Here is a 5021-nt window from a genome sequence, read left to right as displayed (position 1 = left end):
CCAGAGGTGCTAGGTGCTGGGTGCTGGGTACTAGGAGCTGGGTACTAGGTGCTGGGTGCTAGGTACTAGGTGCTGGGTACTATAGGTGCTGGCTGTTGTTGACTGCAAGGCAAATAGGCCAAGCAGTACATGACACATCCTGGCTCTGCTCAGCCCATCTGCTATTTTGACCCAATGGTGTCCCCAAATTTCTCTATGTGTGTCTTACCTATTGGCTCTGTTAGGTTTACCTAAAGAGGTGTTGTCACATTTTGACCTAATGGTGTCCCCAAATTTCTCTATGTGTGTCTTACCTATTGGCTCTGTTAGGTTTACCTAAAGAGGTGTTGTCATAGCTTATAGCATTTATGGGAATCTCACTCTGCCACCCTGCCCAGAGCTCTCCCTATTCATGAAGGGGCTTGATTCTATGCTCCAATCTCACAGAGAGGTATGTTAATGCTCAAGATGGGACTCAGAATCTAGAGGCTGTGAAACTCTAAGGCTCGTCTCCTTTGAAGCCACAGAGACCATCACATTTAAAGGAAGAGCGCCGATGGGCACCTTGGATATGTTATCTTGACCACAGTTGGGGACCCTTTCCTTGGGGCAGTGGGATTCTCTGTTTATAGGGAACCTTCATCCCAGCAGACTACAATTTCAGCACTCCGGGAAGATAATAGCACCTTCTTTGCCCAATAAGGGCCAGAGGGATGGCAAGGGAGAAAAAAGGTGACTGAGACACCTACCACAGTCCTCCACAGATGGAAGCATTGGCTGTTCAGAGTGAGACTTCCCCCTACAGAGTCCTGTGCTCCTGTGACCCCTCCCCAGCATCTGGCCACCAAGATGGCTTCTATCACCAAGGGTGATGGAGAGACTGACTGGGGAGAGCCCCCCGCCCCCTGTGTCCCTCTATCCCAGTCTACCCAGCACACTAGCAGCCAGGCCTGGTTCTCCTGGTGACAGTGAGAATAACCAACAACTCAGGGAGGTGCTGAGCCCATGTTGTGCAACTCTTAATTTTTGGATTGCGGGACCTTGTTTATTTTATGTGACAGTCACTTCCTTCCCCCTATTGTAACAGAATGTTCTGTGATGTATTTTATGATCTTTAATTAAGGGAACTTAATTTGGTTCCGAGGCATCCTTTGTTAGTTAGTGACACCCTAGGGTGTTTAAAAAACAGTTTTGGAATCGCTGCCATCAAAGCCTGCAGTCTAAGCCAGACTCCAGTCCTTGGGACCCATGTTGGTTTAGAGTAAGGGGGACATGGTGCCTCCTTCTTGCTTCAAGTCTCCATAGAGAAACTGGAACTTTTCCCATTTGCTTGAAAAAAAAATTTTTTTTTGTTTGGCCCATCTTCCAAGGAACATAACCTACCAGCCCCCCAAATGGACCATGAGCCAAAATTATGTTAGAGAAGGGGATGGACCATTTAGATGACAAATGGTCTTCCAGGCGCTGTCAGAGAGTCCAGGCGGGGAGGACTATTAATGGTCACACGGAGGCAGCCACATCTGTGGTACCAGAGCCAGTCGGTGGGTCCCCACTGCTGTGTTTACTGCCCCTTAATGCGGTATTGTTTACTCACAATTAAACCCTTTACCATTAATTTAACTTTCAGATGCTGAAATTGGTCACACAGCCTCGAGTCCCAAGGCCCGGACAGATGTGTTCTCTACACTTGTTTAAACACGGCGCTCATTAGGAGCTGAGCATGTAAAGCAAGTTGATCACCACAAAGCAGGACGCTTTATCATGGGGGCCTCTCCGGAGGCGGCGGGAGGGGCCGTCAGCTGCCACTGTCACTCTGCTGCCCCCCTCGGATCCTGAGTGACAGTCGGCCCGCCACCTCCTCAGCCGCCTGCTCGGAAGTACACAGCTTCCCGTCAGAGAGCCGCCGAGCTGCCTGGGAGGAGGTATTAATTGTTGTCAGCGTTCATTTCACACCCCAGATAACAAACGAGAGCCACCCTGGCGGTGTGCAAGGAAGATAAACAAGTTGCCTGAGCCCCTGCAATTAAACATGCTTGCATATTTAACGGAGACGTTTCCTGGAAAAATGCAAAGTGCTCTGAGCAGACCCCACAACAGAGGCCCTTCCAAACAGCACAGTGTCCTGTGATGCAGTCGCTGTCTACTCTATGTGGCTCAGGAATGGGAGTCTCAGAAAATCATGTCTTCTAAATCTCCCCACTTTCTCTCTGTCTCTCCCTCCTTCTCTCCTTTTTTTCTTTGAAGACAGAATCTCTCTATGTAACCCAGGCTGGCTTTGAACTCATGATCCCTCTGCTTCTGCCTCCCAAGTGGTGATGTCATGACGATGTGTCTCCATACCTGGATCAATGTCTCTCCATCTTGACGCGAATAAACATCAGAGTTTAGTGGGATGTGGGTTTATGTGGCTCTCTACACGACTTAAAGAGATGGGGAGTTAGTACTGGCAATAATTAACGAGGATTCTCCACTCGCATGCTCAGAAGTGGGTAGCTGGGAAGCCCAGCAACAGGGACGGGCTATTGCTAGGCAGTAATGGCATCCCAAGTTGGAATGCAGACTGAGAAGGGGCCAGTGAGTTCATATCAGAGTTACTGGTGAATGTTTTCTTTCATGACAGTTGAGCATACCTAAAAATTGGGCAGATTTCCATTTATTAGATGTTTTGAGACACTTCTGTCTCAATTTCTGAAAGGACCAATTCCCACAGCCTAAACTTTTCTTTCAATTTCTCTTTCTCCCCCTCTCTTCTTTTCTTCTTCTTTCCATCATTTCCCTTTCCTCCTCCCATTTCCTTGTCTCCTCTTTGCCTCCCTCCCTCCTTCCTTCCTTCCCTTCCTCTCCATCTTCTCTTCTTCCTCTCTCTTCTCTTTATCTTCCTCTTCGCTTCCTTCTTTACTAGGTACCTCTTCCTCCTCATCTCTGCTCATGCCCCACCCCCCACTTCCACCCTCTCTCCCTTCTGTTCCCCCTATGGCCTCATAGCAAAAGTGTAGTCCCACTGGTCCATGGTAGCCCATTCCTCCATTTCCTGTCTAGGTGTACCTGCCATCCCAATTCAGTCCAGATTCTAGTGTTTTAATGTACAGAGAAACTGAGGCAGCTGGGAATGGAAGTTTCCTGCTACCCTATGCTGGTTATTTTGCCCCCTAGTTAGCAAATTCTAAGCCATCACATTTGGGACAAGCTCTTTGTAGACATCCTTTCCTCTGTCTGTGTCAGAGCCCTTTCTGGTGTCCTATGCCACAGGACCTCTCCCCAGACCTTCCTCATCCTCTAGATGGGGACAGAGCTTCAGAAGTTCAGAACACTCTTTTTTTTTCCAGATAATATTACTCATTATATTTCAGATAATAGTTAAACTTAATACTTGGGTAATCTGCTCAGTGCCCATCTTCCCAGTGAAGGTGACAGCTCTGTCGGTCTTTGTTATCTGTTGGGGCTCGAGGCATAGCACCCCAAATGACCATTGCATGAAAATGTGATGTTTCTTTGGAATGTTTGAGCTGGCTATTTTGAGAAGCCAAGGACATGAGGCTAGCTCTAGCTATCCCCATAGCGCAGGAAGGTCTACAGTGGTCATCTGACTCGCACTTTCTCTGTTGACAGACCCAATTACTTATCACTAACCATGTTCTGAAAGTATCAAGTGGAAATTTTCAAGATAGTTAAAAATGTTTAGCAACATAGACTATTGCCACACTGTTCTATGTTATCGCTTATGGGGCTGACCCCTGCTGTGCCTGAGTTCATCAGGCACATGCATGCTGAAGAAAGTGCGGCCATGATGGTAGGTGTCTGCTTGGGTCCTGTCTGACTCCCTGGTGGATAAGAGAGAATATCTCATTTGCTTATAATTCAGATTTTTTTTCCAGTTGAGTTGCCTACTATTGGGTTATCTGCGGCGACGTTATGATCTTCTGAGGGCAGGGAGAAGGTGTTGTTTCCTCTGTGTGGAGAATATTTATGACATGCATTGTAGCGAGTTGTCCTAGTGATTCAGACCAGGTTCCTAAACACTTTGGAAAGAGGGAAAATACTTACTCCCAGTAAAGCCTCCTACATTTTGCTTTCTGTGGCCCGGTGAGCATAATTCTGCTCTCCTGTTTAGCAGGGACAAGGGTCCAAGTGGACTTCTGTCAGAGTATCTTTGTGTGTCCCTCTCTGGGATCTGTAAGTCACCATTCTTTCCTTCAGCCTTGCCGACACCATCGTCTGCCCAAGAACCCACAATGATTTGTTCTTGGACCATGCGAAGGATGTGACTCTGTCTTGTGGGCACATTTTCGGGAGGTGAACCCTCTGTTTATTTGTCTCCACAGTTGTTTCCTCTGTGCTTTGTGGCTGCTCAACCACCCCCTTCTCTTCTGATCGAGTTACCATTAATAACCCTCACGTTGGTTAAGAATTCTGTATCCTGTGTGCATGCGTGTTCACATGTCCAGCAAATGTCCTTAATGATGCATTCAGAGCTCTGCTCCCCCAAGACCCAGCTTCCATCTCATCCAAATCCATCCATCTTCCCACACAGACTTTGAGGGATCAAAATTCCTGACTCTTGTGAAAAGCAAAAAAAACACCTTTTGGAAACACATGTGTACACACACACACATGAGGCGAAATTCCCCAAGCTTTTATTTCCCTTCATGCTTGAACTTCGATGACTCAAATCATTTGCAGGCAATCTATTAAGTTGGCTGGTCCTGCTGACTGCCAGGGGGGCCAGCACTTCTGGTTCTGCCCCTCCAGGGGCAGCATGTGGCCCCAGCTGGCTATGTGGTGGTGGGAATGGGAGCAGAGGGGCTGTGTTGTCTGGAAGCCACATTGAGAGTTTGCAGGATGCCCTGCGTACATAGAAATCGAGGTTTTCAGCTTCAGTTTGGGATTTGCTTATGTTGGGGGGTGGGGTTGATATGCTTGCATATTATAACTGGGAGCAATATCTAGCGATTAGATGCTATCTTCCAGGTGTTTAAAAGAACCCTTTAATATTTTAAGCTGCTTGGAGGCCTCTTGGCACTTTGTTAACACCGCTGCAATTG

Source organism: Mus caroli, unplaced genomic scaffold (genome assembly GCF_978045245.1).
Source record: "Mus caroli unplaced genomic scaffold, Mus_caroli_1 scaffold_10, whole genome shotgun sequence".
Lineage (NCBI taxonomy): Eukaryota > Metazoa > Chordata > Mammalia > Rodentia > Muridae > Mus > Mus caroli.
Note: the sequence above shows the minus strand (reverse complement) of the source record.